This window comes from Rhinolophus ferrumequinum, chromosome 2 (genome assembly GCF_004115265.2).
Source record: "Rhinolophus ferrumequinum isolate MPI-CBG mRhiFer1 chromosome 2, mRhiFer1_v1.p, whole genome shotgun sequence".
NCBI classification, from domain to species: domain Eukaryota; kingdom Metazoa; phylum Chordata; class Mammalia; order Chiroptera; family Rhinolophidae; genus Rhinolophus; species Rhinolophus ferrumequinum.
The window spans coordinates 65,682,337-65,704,842 of record NC_046285.1 but is presented as its reverse complement, the minus strand read 5'-3'; the positions used below and the strand labels follow the sequence as shown (position 1 = coordinate 65,704,842).

The window sequence follows — 22,506 nt, the reverse complement described above, 5'->3', positions numbered from 1 at the left end:
AAGGAAGATATAAATAGATGGAAACACATATCATGTTCATGGATAGGAAGAATTAATATAATTAAAATGTCCATACTGCCTAAGGCAATATACATATTCAATGCAATTCCTATCAAACTGCCAACGTCGTTTTTCACAGAAATAGAACATATAATCCTAAAATTTATATGGGACCATAAAAGACCCCGAATAGCAAAGGCAATCTTGAGAAATAAGAACAAAGTGGGAGGTATAACAATACCTGACTTCAAATTATACTACAAGGCTACAGTAATCAAAACAGCATGGTACTGGCATAAAAACAGACACATAGATCAATGGAACAGAATAGAGAGTCCAGAAATAAATCCACGCCTATATGGCCATTTAATCTACGACAATGGAAGCAAGAATGTACGATGGAGTAATGACAGTCTATTCAATAAATGGTGCTGGGAAACCTGGACAGACACATGCAAAAAAATGAAGTTGGACCACCTCCTTACACCATATACAAAAATAAATTCAAAATGGCTTAAAGACTTAAATGTAAGGTCTGAAACCATAAAATACCTAGAAGAAAATATAGGAAGAAACTTCTCAGACATTACCCGGAGTAAGATTTTTACTGATATACACCCTCGCGCGAGGGAACTAAGAGAAAGAATAAACATGTGGGATTATATCAAACTAAAAAGTTTTTTCACAGCAAAGGAAACCATCAATAAAACAAGAAGGGATCCTACTGAATGGGAAAAGATATTTGCCAGTGATATATCTGATAAGGGATTAATATCACAAATCTATGGAAAACTTACTCAACCCAACTCCAAAAAAACAAACGATCCAATTAAAAAATGGGCAGAGGACTTGAAGAGACATTTTTCTGAAAAGGACATTCAGATGGCAAACAGACATATGAAGAAATGCTCAACCTCACTAACCATCAGAGAAATGCAAATAAAAACCACAATGAGATACCACCTCACCCCAGTCAGAATGGCTATCATCAATAAATCAACAAACAACAAGTGCTGGCGCGGATGTGGAGAAAAGGGAACGCTTGTGCACTGTTGGTGGGATTGCAGACTGGTGCAGCCGCTATGGAAAACAGTATGGAGGTATCTCAAAATTCTGAAAATGGAACTACCTTATGATCCAGTAATTCCACTCCTAGGTATCTATCCGGAGAAATCCAGAACTTCAATTCAAAAATCTCTATGCACTCCTATGTTTATTGCAGCACTATACACAATAGCTAAGACATGGAAACAACCAAAATGCCCATCGGTAGATGATTGGATTAAGAAACTGTGATACATTTATACAATGGAGTATTATGCAGCCATAAGGAAGAAAGAAATCTTACCATTTGCAACAACATGGATGGATCTAGAGAACATTATGTTAAGTGAAATAAGTCAGACAGAGAAAGATAAGTTCCATATGATCTCACTTATTTGCGGATTCTAAAGAAAAGAATAAGTGAATGAACTAATCAGAAACTGGGAGACAATGAGGAAAAACTGAGGGTTGCTAGATGGGCGGGGGGAGTGGGGGGTGGGGGGGAGGGTGAGGGGATTGGAGGGCAGTCGGTGACCACAGGATGGCCACGGGGTTTGAAAATTAATCTGGGGAACGTAATTTGGTGGTTACCAGAGCGTAAGGGGGTTGGGGGGTGGGGGATGAGGGTGAGGGGGATCAAATGTACGGTGATGGAAGGGGAGCTGTCTCTGGGTGGTGAACACACAGTGTGATTTATGGATGATGTGATTCAGAATTGCACAACTGAAATCTATGTAATTCTACTAACAATTGTCACCCCAATAAATTAAAAAAAAAAAAAAAAAGACATCACTCCATGTCTTCTGGCTTGCTGTATTCTTACCTTTTTTTTACATGTAATATTTCTCTTTCCTCAGTTTGCCTTCAAGATATTATCTTATCTTTGTTTTAAGCAGGCTAACTATGATTATGTGTGTGTGTTTGTATTTCTGCACGTGTGTGTGTGTGTATGTGTGTGTATACATCCTCTGAACTTTTTAGATCTGTGGTTTGTTTTCTTCCTTTAATTTTGAAAAATTCTCAGCCATTACCTCTTACCTCTTTGAATATGTCTTATAATCCATTCTATTTCTCTTTTTCTTCGGGGACCCCAGTTACATGCATAGTAAGCCAACTGATATTGTCCCACAGCTCTTGGATACTCTGTTCTCTTTCTTCTCCTTCCTTCCATTTCTCCTTCCTTCCTTCCTTCCTTCATTTCTTCCTTCAGTTTATTTCTATTTATGTTTTATTTTGGGTAATTTTTATTTACCTGTCTTCTAATTCACTGGTTATTTTTTCAGTAATATCTGGTCTGCTGATAAGCTTAATGAAAGACATCTTCAAGCTTTTGTTTGTTTGTTTGTTTTTTATTAGCATGTGCTTAACTTTAAAAAATTAGTTTCTTTCTCTCTGCTATAATTCTCATCTGTTCCACTAAATAATTTATCATATTAATTGTGGCTATTTTAAAGGTATATCTGATTATTCTAACATCTGATCATTTCCCTGGCTTTGTTGATTACTTTAACTATTGACGATGGGTCTTTTTTTTTTTTCCTGCTTCATTTTGTGCCTTGCAGTTTTTGACTGAACAATTGCCATTGTGTGAAAAAGAACTATAAAATCTGAGATGAATATCACTTATGCCAGAAAAGGACTTGCCTCTTCTTCAATGAAACCCTTCATGTGGGAAGTGGATTTCACGCAGTTAATAGTTGAATTGGGCTTGGGTACTTTCTTGGTAGAACTATTCTGGGTGTAGCATAGGCTTTAGGTCTTCCAGTGTTTGTCTTCCATGAGCTTGTCCTTAATGTGGAGCTTGGGAGCTGGAGTATCTTTCTGAGCGTTTGATTTCTACCTTGAGGACTTGGTGGTCCCTGAAGGGCTCTGCCACAGAGGGAGTTTCTCTCCCAGATCTTGTCCAATGGTACATTGCTTGTGGTTGTTATTTAGTGCTAGATTGTCTTAGGGTTAGGGGATTTTTTGTTTTCCTGGTTTGTTTTAGGTAGGATTTGTGTGTCTGGGCTTCAGGGATGGGGCTTTTTCTTCATTCTTGCTTCTCTTCATTGTGGCAGCCAAACTTTGGGTGCTCTTAAGAAGAGGTTTCCTGCCTTTCCTCCAGTAATAGTAGATTTCTTTTTGTCAAAAGTGTAGGATGCTAAGTTCAAGTACGAGTTTTGCTGCTACCTCTAACTCAGTAAGACTGGATCTCTGGCTGTGTCCTAAGGATGAGAGGCTTTCTTATCCTTTTTCTAGAAGCAGGTAGGTTTATCTTCTACTCCTACACTAGAAGCAATGCATCTTTACCCATGCTCTGAGAGTGAGAGAGTTTATTTACTCTCACTAGCGGATTAAGGCTTTTGTTTTACAGAAGGGAACAATTCAGGGAAGTAGCACAGCTTTAACCTGGTCACCAGCAGCTGCTGTTCACCTCCGGTATGCCTGTGGCACTGAGAGGGTGTTCTGCCTTGTTACTTGTGCTGCTTCCAATTTTTCTTATAAGCACCTGATGGAGGTCTGTGGAATACAGAATGTGAGTCAGTGTGAACTCTCCTTGTGTCTGGCTCTACCAGCTATTCTGAATTTAAATGTTGGACCACACTTAGCATTGAAGAATTTGTTTAACTTTAGCTGATTTATTTATTTTTTAATATTAGTTTCAGATGTATAAAACAACATAATAATTAGACACTCACACCCCTCACAAAGTGATAACCCCCAAGTCTGCTACCCCTCTGTCATCATATATAGCTGTTACAATACCACTGACTATATTCCCTATGCTGTACTTTATATCCTGTGACTGTATGTGTATATATATATATATATATGTATATATATATATATATATATATATATATATATATATATGATTATAGTTGACATTCAGTATTATTCTACATCAGCTTCAGGTGTACAGCACAGTGGTCAGGCATCTACCTACACAATCTATGAAGTGACCCCTCTGATAAGTCCAGTATCCATCTGGCGCCCTACATAATAGTATTTACAACATTATTGATTATTTTCTCCACACTGTATTTCACATCCCCATGACTGTTTTGTGATTACCAATTTGTACTTTGTAATCCCTTCACGTTCTCCCCCATCTCCCAACCCCCCCTCCCATCTAGCTAGCTGATTTATTTTTTGACCCAGTTGTTTATTGTTATGTCCAAAGCTCTGCCAAAAGTGAGTAAGTTTGTGTATCCTGACTCTTTTTGGATGAGGCTGTCCTTGTTTGGAAGTTATTTGATTGCCTTGTGACCTCAGCACTTTGAAGGGCTCAAGAAAAGTTATCATTTTATAGATTATATGGCTTTTCTCAAGGTTAGTGAAGGAGCACTGTTTTATATGTTTTAACATCTTCAAGGAAAAGTAAGCTTCCAGCTAATGCCAGTACAGTGGATGGTGCATAAAGAACTTTTGAAACCATGTTTTCACTACTTCCCTAGCCCCCTCCTCAAGCTTCTATTTTAATGTCTTGCAGAAGCTATGGAACAACTGCACAGAGGTCTAGTGGTAAATGTAGTGGAAGCCACTGTGCCCTTGCACAGGCTACAGGCTTGGAAAGACACTAAGTTTATAATTCCTGAAAAATATTTTATTAAAAATTTAAAGGTATAGTGTTTTCTTTATGTTTTGAACAATATGGTAGATAGAGTATCAATCAATGATAAATTATGTAAGTGTGAAAAGACAACAGATGGAAGAAAGCAAGAAAGCTAGATGGTGACTCCGACTCACTTAGATGAGGTAGAAGAATTTGGGAAATGAAGTTTCATCAGGTTACACAACTCTCTCTCTGTCATCAGCTTGGTAAGTATTAGAGACAGGGGTGGTATGGTAGATGGATATGTCTCCAACCACAAAATATAACAGCTTTGAAGAATAAGATATCTAATATCCAGCTCTACAAATGTGATGATAAATATAAGTGACATTTAGCCTTCTTAATAACATGAATAACACTCACAAACCTGGAGCCAGATTTTCTGCTGGAAAATATAAGTTTTGGGTTTTATATGGATTTGTTAACTCTTTGCAACTAGACATCGGGGACTCTTGGCTTTCCCAGGCAATATATTAGAAATGAGAATCCTATGTTTACCAAACCTGTTTAAATTAGGTGCCTGGTTGTGGATCTCCCAGCTAGGTCATCTGGAATCTCCCCCATAATTTTCTCTTTATCTGTAATGAGAGATTCAGGTAAAGGTTAAGCTCACCCTACAAGCAGAAATCTTGAATTGCAGCAGGAAGTCTGAGAGGATTATGTAGAGGAGGAGAAGAGGGCAGTCTATTCTTTTCTCCAAGATGATTGTATGCATCAGAAATTCAGGTCACTTTTCACATTAACTGGGGAAGCTCCTCAGCTTCTCTCAGGTAGCCATGTCCTGTCACTGCCCATTCAAGTGGACTATCTATTTACAACACTTTCCATATTCTGGGCCTGGGTTTTCATCACAATTTCTATATTCTCACTTAATGTCATAGTAAATCGACTTCTATAAAGGAACTACCAGTCCAAGAATATGGCTGTGAGCAAGTTCTTCTTGTCAAAGACATTTGTAATCATCAAGCTATTCCAGAGAAGTGATTCGTTTTCTAGGAATGTTCTGAATGTAGACTCATATGAAGAGTTCTGTGTCTTTAAAGTAGTAGGGATTTTATTGATCATCTAGTCTATTCACTGGCTGAATATCATTAGGCATGCTCATGAAAGCTTTATTTTGATATCTCATTATAAACTGACCTAAACAAACTTGGACATACAAATATTTAGGCTGCTTTGGATGATAATTGATAGCCAATAGTTATAAGTAGAAGAGGGTTAGATACTGCTCTTATACCATTTTTCTGAAAAAAGAAAGCTGAGTAAAAATGAAATTCTTCTGCAAATATACTAATTTAATAGCAAGCGTACAGAAAATAGTTTTATAAGCTCTATCCAGTCTCAGCTTTGTTATTTATTTATTTATTTATTTATTTATTTATTTATTTATTTATTCATTCATTCATTCAGTCATTCATTCATTTATCTTAGGGTGACAAGACCGTACCTAGGATGAAAGTTTCACTCAAGATAAATGCAATATTATAGCAATAGGATTCAGCTGACTATCTAGTTAGACTTGGGTGGCCAACACTCCATTTTAGTGTTTAGATAGAGGCCTCTGTAGCAATCAAATGTAGGGTGCCATTCTTAAAAGTAAATGTCAGTTTAGATTCTTAAACTGTAGTCTTGTGACAGAGTAAATGTTTCCAAAGGATTTTTAGTTTCTATTTTTAAAATCACTAATTTCAACAATGAAATCTATTTCTTATATTATTTTGTTAATCTGCTAAGGCTATGGTGTTGACTAGCCAATAAAGACACCCAAAGCACTTGCAGTAGCTGCTTCTGGGATCTCTCTGATTATGACTTAACTCTTTCCCAAGTCTTATTCTTTGTTTCAACAAATGTCTGTCAATGAAAATAGTGAAGGTGATGGATGGTGCCTAAAGGGAAATTTTATGTGTCTCAGGCTGGGCAAAGGGAAATTGAGATCAAATGTTCAGAGTGGGGATTTTACTGATTTCCTACGAGAAATCTGTGCCTTTATGTTTTTTCTGATTAATGAGGAAGTTTGGAGATTTTATTATCTCTGAACAATCTACAGTGTCATAAATGTACCTTTTCCTTGCTATAAGGGAATACCCTATGTGAGCAGAAATATATTAATAGTTTTTCAGCCTATTATCCCATTTGGAGGAGAGAGGACATAAAGTACTGTTCAATTGTATAATTGTCTTTTCCAGACCAACCTTGAATCAAACAAAGAAAAACAAACAAACAAAAACCTAGACCTGGGACTGTTTTGGTACTTTATTTTAAAGGAAGAGACCATATAAGATCCTGTTAGAGACCTGGTCAAAAGAGCCACTTTTAATTTCTTTCACGTCTTCTATAAAAATTCAAGTCGATTTCCTGTATGATCTACATCTGCAAGGATATACAGAAGTTGCAAAAGAAAAAAAAAGAAAGAAAAGAAAACCTCAGAGAAAGATTTAATTGTGTTCATTAACCTAAATTTGCATAAACCAGGAGATGGCTCAATCTATTAGGTTGGTGCAAAAGTAATTGCGGTTTTTGCCATTATTTTTACCCTTTTAAACCGCAATTACTTTTGCACCAACCTAATATTTTTGAAAGAATATTTAGCATTAAAGGTTAAACGAAAAAGAAGCCTCTGGTTAACCTTCAATTAACCATTGGTGCCTGGAACTTTTCTTATTAATCAAGATTTTACTCATTCTTGCATTAGTTTAATGACATTCAATTTTATTTGGTTTCTTCAATATATTTCTCAGAGTTAAAATAGCTTTATTTTATGGATGGAAATCAATTCAAAACGTGGAAGGCTTCCTGTGTAACCTTCATAAATTCATCTCCCTGAGGTTTTTTTCTTATGTTTAAAATGAGAGTAATGAGGTCTACTGCATTGTGCTGAGGAAGAATGTAATGAAATCATGTAGAGTTGCAGGGCAGTATTGAAATGACAAAAGGTTTGGAGCTGGGTAGATATGGTTTTCACCAAGTATGAGCTGATAACATTGGGCAAGGTATTAACATCTCTAAGCCTCCATTTCCCCATCTTTAAAGTAAAAATGTGAAATCTAATTGGGAAGTTACAATTTGGCTAAATTGATGTATGTAAAGGACTTGGTATATAAAAGGCAAAAAGAGATAGCTGTTATGGTCTGAATTCTTATGTCCCCTTAAAATTCATACATCAAATCCTATTGGGGTGTGAGGTTTGGAAGGTGATTAGGTCATGAGGGCAGAGCCCTCCTGAATGGAATTAGTGCCCTTATAAAAGAGTCTCCTAGAGAGCTCCTCACCCCGTCTACCATATGAGATTACAGAGGAAATATTCAGTCTGGGAAGCAGGCTCTCACCAGATATTGAATCTACTAGCTCCATGATCTTGGACTTCCCAGTCTTCAGAACTGTGGGAAATAAATGTTTGTTTGTTTGTTTTTAAGGAGTTTGATAGAACACATGAAGATCTGTTGTTTATAAGCAACTCAATCTCTGTTATTTTTGTTATAGCAACCAGTCTAAACAGACTAAACACTAGCTTTTTTCAATAGAGAGAAGACCCTGAATACGACTACAAAGAAATAGAAGAACCAGCAGTAGGCCTTGTGTGTTTTAATATTATCTTTTGTCTCTTCTGGAAAAGTTTCTTTCTCTTTATTTAATACCCACACCCATAACTAGTGTCTCACTTGAAAAATTCTTAATCAGTGTTTTTCTTTTTAAATTCATGATCAAGTTCAAAGTTAGGCTTCTGCAGGATCTTACCCCATACTTTTTGTTTCTCTCAGAGAAATGGCTACAGAATTTGGGCGTTGGAAAAAAAGTTATTGTTATATTCTAAAGCAGTGGTTTCCAAACCACTTTGCATCAGATTCACTGGGGTAGCTCTTAAAAATCCCCAGGTTCAGGGTCCCTATCCCTGATTCAGTAAATCTGAAATATGCCAATGCAATCCGTGTTTCTTCAAGTAATTAAAAAAAAATGAAACTATAGCAAAATACACATATCATAAAATTTATCATCTTAACCATTTTTAAGTGTAAATTTTTGTGGCATGAGTCTATTCAGTTTTTGTGCAAGCAGTACCACCATCCATCTCCAGAACTCTTTTCATCGTGCAAAACTGAAACTCTCGATATAGTAAGCAATAACTCTTTATTTCTCCTTCCCCAGCCCTTGGCAATCACCATTCTGTTTTCTGTCTCTATAAATGGACTACTCTAGTTATCTAATACAAGTAAAATCATACAGTATTTGTCCTCTTGTGAGTGGCTTATTCAATTTAGCATAATGTTTTCAAGATTCATTCATGTAGCATGTGTCAAAATTTCCTTCCTGTTAATGGTTGAATAATATTCCATTGCTTTTGTATGCCACATTTTGCTTATCCATTCAACCATCAATGGACAGCTCTCCAAGTTATTTACTTATTTATTTATTTATTTATTTATTTACTTACTTACTTATTTTTTTGTAGTTGCTTTTGCTTTTATTTTTGTTAACGCAAAGAGGGAGAGAGGAGGTGAAAGGACAACCACATCCCCCGAACAGCTTCTGACACACGTTTGTCCAGATTTGTTTTCAAAGGGCAGTTTCAGCCCATGTTTTCAAAAAACTCCCTGGGCTGTCAATCTCAGTGCAAACAGCTTTAAAAAAAAACAAAAACCAAACACTCCAGTATGTTCACAGGGATCCAACACGAGATGCAAAACAAACCTATTTGAAAAATGCCCCCCTTAACACAAGGGCAAGGGTTCTAAGGAGGCATTAACACACAGAACCTTCTACTGAGACTTCACAAAACGCACAACACCAAATAACATTTCCAGCTGTAGATGTGCTGGCTGAAAAAACCCCCAAAACAAAAAACTTTACATAAAGAGGAGGATCACAAAATGCACAGATGCACTTGTAGGGGTAAGTTGTTTTGTTTTTAAAGTATGGAATGCTTCACAAATTTGTTTGTCATCCTTGAGCATGTGTCATGCTACTCTTTTCTGCTTGTTCCAATTTTAATATATTGCTGCAAAACTGAGCACTACATATGATTTTGAAAACCACTGATAAGGCAGTTTTTCCAGCTGCACATTGGTGAGACATGAAATCAATTCAATCGAGTGACCAGTATTTTATAAAGCTATAGAATAGAAGAAAATACATCAAGTAAAAATTGTAATAATAAGGAAATGTATTATTTCAAAAAATTTGTTTCTGTATATGCGTGTGTTTCTTGTGTGGGTGGGTGGTGTGTATACTATGTCAGGACATAAAATGTATTCCTTATAATTGCTCTCAATAAAAACAATGTGAAAACCATCTCTCCAAAGAACTAGAATATAGAAAACGATTAGATGATAAGTAAATTCACATAATGCTCTCAGTTTGAAATGTGCTGTAGAATTATGATAGTCATAATTTTACTTGGAAGATATTTAAATAAGAGAACATGAAAGGAAAAATGAAAGATTGAGAACCACTTCTCTGAACTGATTTGGACTCCATACTTCATCATAGAGGTCTGAATATTGCTTATTATTGAATCATTTTCATAACACTGTCTCAGGAATTATATAAGATACACTATGCCTTTATAGACTCCAGAAGTAGATAAAGACTTGCTAACGGCAGTAATGAAGACATGTGAGTGCCACCAGCAATTCAGTATTCTGTTTCAGCTCAAGAAACATACTACCATAATCAAAATTAATTTTCTCCCCTTTGGCGTTTTTCTCAAACATATGTGGTTTTCCAATTATTGTGGTGACTTCTATCACTTTATTGAAAATATACAGGATGTATTTATCTAAGGTAAATATGATTTTAGTTGGTATGTTTTCTGAAATAACAGCACACAATGTGCATTGCAAAATAAGGCAATTACATAATAATCTGTTTGTGAATTGTATTTGGTTCTGCCAGAATTTATGGAAGATATACGCTTAACAGATGTAAATGTTTATATTAGATCATATGGAACATAATTATTCGTCTGCCTTTTAAAGAAGTGTGGAATTTCTGTTCATCCTCAGGATAGCTATTTTTATATTGCTTTTGGATGTTCAGTATGATTCCACCGAGAAACCCGTGAGTTGCCTGATGCTGAAACTGGCATTAATAAGGGAAAACATGGTATTCCCAAGTAACCTAAGTTCATCTTTGTTTCAATTCATGGGAAGATGGTAGGATAGATGGGTGGATAGATAGAAAGACAGACAGACAGACAGAGAGAAAGAGAGAGAGAGAGAGAGAGGGGGGGGAGAGAGAGAGAGAGAGAGAGAGAGGGGGGAGAGAGAGAGAGAGAGAGAGAGAGAGAGAGAGAGAGAGAGAGAGAGAGAGAGAGAGAAAGATTAGATGGATAGACAGAGAGGCAGACAGATACATGATAGATAGGTAGTAATGTATAAAAATGATAGTCTAAATGTCACATTAAACTTTAAAAATTGTAATAAATGGAGACACAATTAGGCTTTAAATATGTACATAATGAGAATTGTGTTCAGAACTATAGTACTTACTAGCTTATAAGAACATATTATATCGTATCTGTTCATTAATCCCTAGCGCTATTTGAAAAAGACGGAACTGTAGACATTTTATAGACGAGAAACCAGATGCTGACATTAACAGCCCTGCTGACTCACAGACTGTGGATGTAACAGAGTCAGAAATCAATTCCTGTGTCATGGCTTCGACTGCAGGCCGCAGCCCACTAAAGTGCTGCGTCAGACAAGCAGAATTCTTCACTACTGTTTGGTTTGTCCTTAAAATCCCCCAATTTCAGGATGAGAAACTTTCAGTCAAATAGTACAGCCCTGATTAAGAAATTATTGATAATTACCACAAACTGTAAACCAAAAATACAGAGCACAAACAATCGGCTTTTTCCCCTATTTTGCAAATATGTGTTTGCTAAGTAGTTGATTCTAAATAGTGACATTTATTACAATATTTTAAAGTGTCTTACATATTTGGCCATTCTAGTATCACCCTTTAAAATGACTTTTACAAAATTTAGAAATGTTCTGCGATTTTATGTAATATTGTGCTAATAGGGACACACAGTAAATGTGCCACAAAAACAACAGTCCAGTGCTCTGTATTCACATTTACTAGTCTTTATTCAAAATTATCCATTGTTTGCTATTGATTCAAATAGTTTCAGTTCTAGTAACTGCACGTTTATTTTTGTGGGTGCAAATGATGTTTTATGTTTCACAGTGCATGTGTTATCAACAGTCTAAATGTTTTCAGTCACAAATGTGACATTGGTCAAAACTCTTCTAGGAAGATTGGTTGTGAAACACATAATAGTAATAGCAAAATCCTTTGTCTTTGAACTAAGAATAGAAAGGGCAGTTTTTATTGTCTTTTTCTTCATTTGAAGTAATTGTAGCGTCAACTAAAATTTTCTGCAATGCTCATCCAATGGAAAATCATAAGGAATGATTTTATTCAAATTGCATTTTTCTAGAATAGATTCCACTGTCAGAGGACATGATGATAATTTTTTAATAAACATAGTAAAGCTCCCAGTTTTGTTTTTATATCCAATTTGCCGATTTCATTAAAGTAATTTGTTTTTAGGCAGGCTACATTGCATTTGTTGCTTCTAAGTTGGGAATTTAACGTGAGTATTTTTTATCCCCAATGTTTTGATCAGCAATTATAATCTTCATTTATTAAAGACATCACGTGATCCATTAAAATTTTATATTTGATCAGAGCAATTCCCTTGCTCATTGTCATTGCTTTGATTCATAATTGTTTAAATAAAAAAAATAAAGATTTTGTAATGTCCTGCTCAAACGTTATGCCATTTTGTTTACCAGAAGTCTTTTAGTTTTCATTGTTTTCATTTTTGAAAAAGTTAAACAAATTAGTTTTTTGGAGTTTTAATGTTTTCTCTACAGGGTATTTCTTTTCTCAGCCCCAAGGTTATTTTCTATTTTAACCATGATTTGATGTAGTAGTTCACATTGATCTGAAGTATTAGAAAGTAATATTAATAGTATAATTTTATTCAAACTATGCAGAATGTAAATATATTATCTGAAAAATATAAATTAAAGCAAATACAAGAGATAAAATAATTAAAGTATTCTTATGTTTTCAAATAGTTCTTTTCAATAAAATATTTAAAGTCTTATTTAAAATTAAAATCAAAATATAAATTATATTTAATGTGTATTAGAAATTCAAGTCAAAATAATTTTAACACCTAAATTTTTTAATTGAATAAATTACAAAATTTAGTGTTTTAAAATACTTTTATAAAAATAAAACTATTTGCAATTCTATTTGTCAATATAATAAATCAGAATCTCAATTCATCTATGTATATATATATATATATATATATATATATATATGCAAATTTAGAATGACAATAATTGCCTAATATTGCAAAATGTTTTTTCAGCCACTTTGTTACAAATACCTGTTACAAATACCAGGGTGATTTGTCAGTAATTTCAGAAACATGATTTGGAACACAAAGAGAGGCTGAGAAATAGACATTGACACTACTTGGAAACTGACTTTTCATTATGCAAGACTATGGCATTCATGTTTTCTGAAAGGAAGGATGAATTTGTCTTTCCTTTAACCTGAATGCTGCCACCACTCAACTCTTCTTAGGACTCTGAAGCAGTGTCTGTCTCCAGTGTCTGCAGCATAGCGATCGTTCATGGAATTAAGACCCCACTGCTTTTTATTTTGGGGCCATAGGGAAGAGATGCAGAGAAGCACTTACCTGGGAGCCTAGTGCTATAGGTTGTTCCATTTCTGTTGTACATTGCTCTTGCAGGACTTCCTAAAGTATGGGCCACAGAGCATCTCTCACCTGGATCTAAGCCCAGTGAAGGAGGATAAAGGGAAGAGAACATTAACACAATTATTTTGACTTCATAGACTTGTCAACTCCATAGACTTGTCACAGGAAATCTGATATAATCACTCGTCCATTTCAGTGGAAGCGGCCGCTAAAAGAACAGTAGGATTGTTCCCATCTCTCCATCTTCTCTCATGAGACTATATTTTTTATGGCAAGTACATGTACATGTAGTTTGAATATCTGGGAGGAAGAAATCATGTTCAATAACCAGTATTTCTTTTTTCAGATAATTAACACTGCAGTTTCCAAATAAATACACTACATTTCATTAACCAACTCAGCTACTTTCAGCACCCTTGATCAAAAATATTTGTTCATTAGGCAATGTGTTTTACTTAGCGATAAAAACAAAGAGTATAATGATGTTTTCTCTCTTTCAAAAGTTTCCCTGGCTCTTTATATAAAAGCTGAACCACTTTATTATTTTAAAGAGCTCTAAAAAGAGAAAACTTAAAAAAAAAAAAAACTAAAAACCTTCTCTATTTAAGATGTATTCGGGTAGCAATAACCTGGGAAGAAAGATTAAAGCCAGCTAGTTATTCTCCCAGGTGATTTACACAGGAAGTTCACTGATTTGGGTTAAAAAATATGACTGGAGCTCATTTCTTTCAAGTCTTTCTCTCCTTTCTAGAACTTCAAACTCTTAATTAAACACTTTCCATTTTTGAAAAGTTACAAATGAGTCAGTGCTTAAAAGAATTGACAGATCTTAATTGGGAATCAGATCACCAAGAGATCATTCATGTCCACATTCTTTAATACTGCCGACTCACTGGGTGGCTCAGTCCCCAATATGTATAATGATTTAAAATTTCTAATGATGTTCCTAATTTGAAAAAGTTAAGAATTACTCAGAATCCAAATGTGTACCAAGCATCAGTCTTCACATTCCCAGACTCCTGCTGACACACTGAGGGCAGAGGTTGAGACAGAAATGAAACCTGAAGTTAATATTGCTGTCACGCTAGTGGACAGAAATCAGGCAGAGCTAGTCCTTCCAACTGAAACAGAGGCAGGTCATAACTATTTGTTTTGCTGCTCTAGAGGCCAACAGACTGATCCTAAGCTGGGCCAAATCTTTGTGGGATCCCTTGTGGTCGTCAAAGTTCAGGCCCTTTATTCTAAGAGACTGAAGAAATTATTTCGTGGTATTGTGCTTGTCAATCTCTTGAGCAGTCACAAAACTAAGAGCCTGTGATCTATTAATGCTATAGCAATAGTCTGCAGCAAACCCCATGAATTCCCTGCAAATGTTGATTCCCAGGAGGAACTGAAGAGGCAACCAGTGTACCTGTGGTACTTTTTAAGAGAAAGCATGAAAGTGAAAGGTAGCAGAATATGACATATGCCAAAGATAGCAAAATATGCCACTTTGGCATAAGGGTGACTTTGAGTTGAAAGTAATTGAGAGGAAGCAGATACAGGAAAAGCTCTCTGCCATCCCTTTATTTGCCTAAAAGCAGGCCATGAATTTGTAAAGGTGCCTCCCCTCCCCTACCTACCAGAAAGGAGGGAAGTTAATCACTAAAGACAACTCTGGGACGTTATCAGCCCCCAAAACACCAGAAGAAACTACATAACAGACCTGGCTAAAACTAGCCTTTATCTACCATTAGTTTCCCAATATATTTTTCCTTCCCGCAATTTGCCATCTCCAGAAGTTCAAAGTCCTTTTCCTTTGTCTTCCCACTTCTCTAAAAATCTATTCTTTTGTTAAGATGCTATGTAAACCCAAGTTCTAGCCACCCTTTGAGTTACTCATTGCTAAGTGCTCCCCTGAACAATGAGCATGTTCATAAACTTCTGTTTGTTTTTCTCTTATTAATCAGTCTTTTGTCAGTCTGATTTACAGGTTCCTATGGCAGCCTGAGCACCTAAGATGGTAGAGGAAAAGTATCTTTTTCCTCTCCTTCCAAAGAATTGAAAGGGTCCAGTTCCTGACTCTGCCACGTAGCCATGTGATCGTAGTAAGTTATTCATCCATTGCAAGGCTCAGTTTCTTTGTTTATAAAATGGGAATAATAGCTGTGACCTACTTGACAAGACAATTATCAAAAGTGAGATGATGCACAAAAGAATACTTTATAAAATTTAAGTGATAAGGTTAAGTGTTCTTGCTTCCCTTCTGGAAGTTCCTTGAAGGCAGGGGTTGTGGCTTATTCAATATAAAGCAGGATTATGTTACAAGTACCTTTATTTTTGACAATTCTAGTGTTCATGTTAATCATACTCTTTTTTCGGGACCATTGCACCTCTTTATACTAATCTTTGTGCTGGCTCTTCCCATCTCTCAAAAGCTACTTTTGAGAAATATAGGCATATCGCAGAGCTATTGCTGGTTTGGTTCCATCACAATAAAATGAATATTTCAGTAAAGCAAGTCACATTAATTTTTTGGCTTCCTGGTGTGTATAAAAGTTACGTGTATACTGTACTGCGGTCTATTAAGTGTGCATTAATATTATGTCTAAAAAATGTACAAACTTTAATTTAAAAATGCTTTATTACTAAAACATGCTATTGCCTGAGCCTTCAGTGAGTCATAATCTTTTTGCTGGTCTTGTCTTGATGTTGATGGCTGCTGACTGATCAGGGTGGTGGTTGCTGAAGATTGGGGTGGCTGTACTGATTCCTTAAAATAAGACAATGATGATTGCCGCGTGGATTGACTCTGCCTTCCATGAACAATTTCTCGGTAGCATGCGATACTGAGTGATAGCACTTTTACCTACAGAGCTTCTTTCAAAATTAGAGTCAATCCTCTCAAACCCTGCCATTGCTTTATCAACTAAGTTTATGTAATGTTCTAAATCCTTTGTTGTCATTTCTGTCATCTTCGCAGCATCTTCACCAGGAGTAGATTTCATTTCAAGAAACCACTTTCTTTGTGTATCCATAAGAAGCAACTCCTTATCCATTAAAGTTTTATCATGAGATTTCAGCAATTCAGCCACATTTTCATGCAGCACTTCTAATTCTAGTTCTCTTTCTGTTTCCACTACAACTGCAGTTATTTTCTTTACTGAAGTCTTGAACTTCACAAAGTCATCCATGATGGTTGGAATCACCTTCTTCCAAACTCCCGTTAATGTTGATATTTCAATCTCTTCCCATGAATCATGAATGCTCTTAATGTCCTCTAGAATGGTGAATTTTTTCCAAAATGTTTTCAATTTACTTTTCCAGATTCATCAGAGGATTCACTGTCTATGGCAGCTAGAGCCTAACGAAATGTGTTTTTTAATTAATAATACTTTAAAATTGAAATTACTCTTTGACCCATGGGCTGCAGAATGGATGTTACCTTAGCAGGTATGAAAACAACATTCATCTCATTGTACCATCTCCATCAGAGGTCTTGGATGGTCAGGTGCATTGTCAATGAGCAGGAAGATTTTGAGAGACATCTTTTTTTTTCTGAACATAGATCTCAACAATAGGCTTAAACTATTCAGAAAACCATATTATAAACAAATATGCTATCACCCAGGCTTTGTTATATCCATTTATAAACACAGAATAGATTTGGCATAATTCTTAAGGGCCCTAAGATTTTCAGAATGGTAAATAAGCATTGGTTTTGACTTCAAGTCCCCAACTGCATTAGCCCCTAAAGAGAGTCAACCTATCCTTTGAAGCCAGGCAGTGACTTTCCAGCTATGAAAGTCCTAGATGGCATCTTCTTCCAATATAAGGATGTTTCTTCAACATTGAAAATATATTGTCAATAGCGTAACCATCTTCATTTATTATCTTAGTTTGATCTTCTATATAAATTGCTGCAGCTTCTATATCAGCATGTGTTCTGCTTCTCCTTGCATTTTTATACTATGAATATGGTTTCTTTTCTTAAACTTCATGAACCAACCTCTGCTAACTTCAGACATTTTTTCTGTAGCTTCCTCACAATTCTCAGGCTTTCATAGAATTAAAGAGAGTTAGGGCCTTGCTCTGGATTAGGCTTTGGTTGAATGTTGTGGCTGATCTGAGCTTCTATCCAGACCACTAAAACTTTCTCCATATCAGCTCAGTAATAAGGCTGTTTCACTTTTTTATCATTTGTGTTCACTGGAGTAGCACTTTAAATTTTCTTCAAGAACTGTTTCTTGTATTCACAACTTGGCTAATCCTTTGGTGCAAGAGGCCTAGCTTTCAGCTTATCTTGGCTTCTGACATCCCTTCATCACTAAGCTTAATTATTTCTAGCTTTTGATTTAAAGTGGTAGATGTGTGACTTCTCCTTTCACTTGAACACTTAGAGGCCATTGTAAGGTTATTAATTGGCCTAGTTTTAATATTCTTGTGTCTCAGGGAATAGAAGGCCCAAGGAGAAAGAGAGAAATGGGGGAATGACCCGTTGGTGGAGCAATCAAAACACACACAATATTTATAAATTGACTTTGCTTTCTTATGTGGATATTGTTCATGGTGCTTCAAAACAATTACAATAGTAACATTAAAGAACACTGATCACAGATCACTATAACAAATACAATAATAATGGAAAGTTTTTTTAAATATTGCAAGAATTACCAAAATGTGACACAGAGACAGGAAATGAATAAATGTTGTTGGAAAATGGCACCAACAGACTTGCTCAACTCCGGGGTGTCACAGACCTTAAATTTGTAAAAAATGCAATACCTTCAAAGCACAATAAAGTGAAGTACAATAGAATGAGGTTGGCCTGTATACAACGCCTGCCTCTTGTACCTTGATCATAACACAGGTGTCTCAGGCTAGATACATAGCAGAAGTTCAGTGCACAGGCCATTGGGAAGAAAAGGCCTGACTGACACTTGTCTGAGGAAAGTGATATTAACTATAAATGGTAAGCCAGGCCTGGAATGAGTATCTAGTAGTTAAAAGCAAATTAGCCTTGCCTCAAGTTAATATGCATGAGGAAGATTTCTAGCTGCTAGAATGTCAAAGCCTGGTGTGGCAGCAATAACATGTTTCCAGGTGATCCATCAGCCAGAAGTGAGAGGTTTGCTCTAGGAACCAGGTCACAAGGAATCATATATTCCTCATGGGCCAGAGTTTAATCTGTAGTGTGAAAAGTTAATCAAAGTTTATTTTACTTTATTTCTAACTTAATGTTTTGTACAAGTGTTTCTTGTCAACATGTTCTAGAGTTTCTAAATTATGAAATTTGCTATTTTATTTATGTTAAAATATTCATTGTTACTTCTTTTAATTAATAATTGTTTTCAAATTTAATGATTTTTTGCCTCAAATTGTATGTTTTATGAATTAATATCCCTCTCCATTTTCTTTTTGTATGTGTTTTGTTGATAAATATCTTACACTTTCTTCTCTTTTCTCACATTAATTCTTATTCATTATTTTTGAAGAGGCACATATGGTTTGATTTTGCTCTTACCCACTGTGACAAGTTCTGTCTTTTATGGGGGTGGTTCAACCTACTCATAATTATTATTATATCTGATATTTTGGTCTTAATTTGCTCATCTTTTCAAATGCTATATATTTCTTCATTTTATTTTATTTTATTTTATTGTATAGATTATATTTGGTACACTTTTACTTTATTCTGTGATTTCAACTGTAAGCTAGCTCTATGTTTTGTAATTCTAATAGAAGTCACCTTTGAGTATTACAAATATTGTATATTCCTATGATAATCAAACTCAAGGATTAAATGATACATTGAAAAATATTCCATAGTTAAAATGAGGAATTTATTCCACTTTAATGCTTTCTTAGTCTCTCTCATTCCTCTACCATGATTCCCTTGCTTCACTTTTTATTATCTGTTTATATAATTAGAACTCAGATAATTATTGGTAAAACACCACTCTTATATCACTGATTTTTATTTTAAGAAATCCATTGATATTTATTTTAGCAGTTTATATTAAAACTTTAATTAGATTTAGTTCTATATTTAAAATATTTGAATGCTCATCATTGCCTTTTTATACATACCCATAATCATGAATTCTTACGTTGATAATCTTTAGGAAGCTAAAATACACCTTCGATTTTTTTTTCTTTTCAGAAGGGTTGATAAATAATCTACTTTCTGAGTCCATATATGAAATTGTGTGTCTATTATCTTTACCTATGAAAAGAAGTTTAACTGCATATGAAATTCCTTTCCAAGAGATGTTTTCCCCCCTTAAACATGAGTACATACATTTTTTTTTCTTCTGCATTTCTTTTTTCTGAGAAGAAATTTAAAGTTTTCTTTCTTTGTGATAAACAGTGTTGAAATATTGTTCTCTTTTGTATTCATTTTTCAACAAATATTCAGTGACTAATATATGCCAGGTTTTTTTCTTTCCCACATAGTGGGAAAGATTATAGAAAAACGTTCCTATCCTCATCATATTAATTTTTTTTCTCTTAAATGCTTGCATGAGTTTAGATTGTATTATTGTATTTATTTTTTTGGTTTTGAATGTATCTTAAATAATTTTTTCATAAATTTCTCTTGGAAATTTAACAGGTAGCTCTGTTAAAATGTCAAAAACAAGTGTATTTTCAGCTCTGGATTATTCTTTCTACTTATGCCTCAATTTTTGAATTTCTTCCCTGAGAGAACCTAAGATTCTCAGTTACACTTTTATTCTCCATTATTAATGTCATCTTTCCTCTGATAATTTTTTATAAAGTTTTCATGTGCTTTTACAGTTTTGAGAGCTCTACAAATTATTTACATAACTCGTTATATTTCTGAGTGTTTCTATTCAATGTTGCATTTCAGGTATTACGTCTGCTATTATAATTTTAGTTTCATTGCAATTCTGCATTTCCACATGGAGACTTCATCTATCCCTATTGCCTTTTCTTTCTACTATTCATTAATCATTTCTGTACCTTTAAATTTTGTTACTGAACTAAAATAATGTACAGAAAAGCACATGTATCAAAAGCACATTTTGATGAGTTTTTACATTGTACATACACCTGTGTAACAGGCCTAAGTTCAAGATTCAGGACATCACCAGCCTCCAAAAACTCTCTTCATGGTCCTTTCCATACTATTCCCCTCAAAAGTTACCCTATTTTTTTCACATAATTTTTTTCTGTATCATTTCTTCTTCCGAATTTTCTCCTCTTCCTCCTCCTCCTCCTTATTTTAATAGATGCTATGTCTTCTTGTATCCTGGGGACAATGCAAAATGTCAGTCTAAATTTTCTTCAGGTTCCTAGCCCCACCCCCCACCACTTTTTTTTTGTTAAAGGAAACGAGGAAATATCTATCGAAAATCAGTTGCTAAGATAAGTTATTTGGATTTCCTGTGGCTCTTCCTATTCGTTAGCTGCCTGCCTATTGAACCCGTTTCTCAGGTCTTCAGCTGGTACTCAAGAGAAGCTAACCACTCTTCATCTATTGTTTTTCTGCTTCACAATGGTGAGATTTTCCTATTGTTCCTAGGGCCTCTTTCTGTGGTGTTATGAACCAATTAAGAACTCAAAAATTAGAATTTCTACTTTTACCCTGCCAAAGTTCAATTTTGTAAAATCCTACCTGTTGGTGGTATGCTTGTTGGGTCCACACATGTCAGGGTATATTCTGGCCCCTCTGCCTTTACTTTCTGTATCACCCAGCTTTTACTTCTACTTTGCTAATTTGCAGTCTTAAAATTGATGTAGAATGATGGGGTTCCTGAAATAATAGTATTCTGGCCACTTCTAAATGTGGTAGCCACAATAGAGAGAAGACTGGTGAATTTAGAAGCATGTAGGGCATTCTTTCTCAAGGTGTGGTCTTCCAACCAGAAGCATCGGCATTCATCTGGTGCGTCTTTCAAGTCAGGTATCAATCACCCAAGACTTCATAATCAGAATCTACATTTTTACAACATGCCTGGAATTCTTATGCACATTAAAGTTTGATTAGCACTGACTTAGGAAACTTTTGAAAAATATTGGTGTCTGGCTTTATTTCCACAGATACTGATTAAAGTTTTTAGGTTTTTCAAAGAGTAAAGCCATGTTTTACTGTTGTATTGCTGCTGTAACAAATTATCACAAACTTAATGGCTTACAACAACAATGATTTATTATTTCATACTTTTGTAGGTCAGAAGACCATTGGGCTCAGCTAGTTTTTCTACTCCAAGTTCACAAAGTACATATGAAATTGTAGGCAGGGCTGCATTCTTTTCTGGAGGGCCTGGGGGAGATGGTTTCTGGACTCATTCAGGTCATTGCCAGAATTCATTTCTATGCAGCTGTAGAGCTGAGGGTTACTTTTGTTTTGTTTCTTGTTTTTTTTTGTTTTTTTTTTTTTCTTTGCTATCTGTGGCTTGGGATTATATTCAACTTCCAGGGGACTTTTGTGTTCCTTAGCTAATGCCCTCTTTGTCTTCAAAACCAGTAATGGTGAGTTGAGTCTTTCAGATGCTTTAGATAAGTCTGATCACCACTTCTGCCTCATTTCTCCTGCCTTCTTTTATGCAGCATATCTCTAACTCTTCTATTATACTCTTCTTTACTGCTTTCCACGGCCCATGTATTGCATTGTACCTGTCTAATCCAGGATAATTTCTTTATTCAAAATGAGTTGATTAGTAACTAACTTTAATTCTGTCAACAAAATTCTTTCATTGCCATAGATTAGCATTTGATTAAATAACCAGGAGAAGGGAATATTGGAGGGTTGATGGAAATCTTTGAAATTCTACCTATCTCAGGCCATCTTCAAGGGCTTCTAGTGTATAACCAGGGTGGAGAATCACTATTAGGGACCTTGTATTTCTGATCTGGAAAGAGAAAAATAGGTGTTTTCCTACCTTCTATGAGAAATGTGGGAGTGCTAGTATAGGGAATGAAAAAAATACATGTAGGTATTAGGCTACTAATTTTCTTTTTCCTCAGTTGACATTAGCCTTATTGTTTGGAAGGAATGTCTTTAATGATTGCAGGTGTTTACATTTGGACATCATCGCAGACTGTGTGTGGGCATGTACCTAGAGGGAACTGGGGGAGGCATTTATCAGGCTAGCCTGGTACCAAAGTAAGCCAGAAATCT

At 35.3% G+C, this 22,506-nt stretch overlaps 1 long non-coding RNA gene and 1 other non-coding gene across 2 annotated transcripts in view; one reads left to right on the top strand and one right to left on the bottom strand.

Annotated features, from left to right (window-relative positions):
* Window positions 1-9,396: 9,396 nt before the first annotated feature.
* The window catches only part of LOC117038127 (uncharacterized), a 37,864-nt gene continuing 24,754 nt past the window's right edge, over window positions 9,397-22,506 (top strand). Inside the window, exon 1 of the long non-coding RNA XR_004425631.1 lies at window positions 9,397-9,526. This is a non-coding gene — a long non-coding RNA (uncharacterized LOC117038127). The remainder of the gene's footprint in view (window positions 9,527-22,506) is intronic.
* Window positions 9,544-9,647, bottom strand: LOC117014909 (U6 spliceosomal RNA). The gene has a single exon (XR_004421643.1). It is a non-coding gene; the product is annotated as a U6 spliceosomal RNA (small nuclear RNA).